This window comes from Plasmopara halstedii (genome assembly GCF_900000015.1).
Source record: "Plasmopara halstedii genome assembly, contig: Scaffold_2956, whole genome shotgun sequence".
NCBI lineage: Eukaryota > Oomycota > Peronosporomycetes > Peronosporales > Peronosporaceae > Plasmopara > Plasmopara halstedii.
Window position 1 is genome coordinate 1,258,420 of NW_020189861.1, and position 270 is coordinate 1,258,689.

Sequence of the window (270 nt, forward strand, 5' to 3'; positions counted from 1 at the left end):
GGACTTGTTCTCTCGTACCATCCCTGCGTCGTGCTTCGCACGGAAAAAGGCGTCAATGACATCACACTGCTCCTTAGGCTGGGGCCATTGGCGTGTTCCGCAGTATTTGGTTCCCGGAACCGGGTCGATCTCATGTCGCACACATCGGTCCGGAGGTAGGACCGAAGGCGGGTCTTTGGAGGCGACGTCTTGAAAGTCCTTTACCAAAAGATAGTACGGATCCAAGGGATTCCGTAGGATCGACGATCCACTTCGTGCATTCAGCACTCT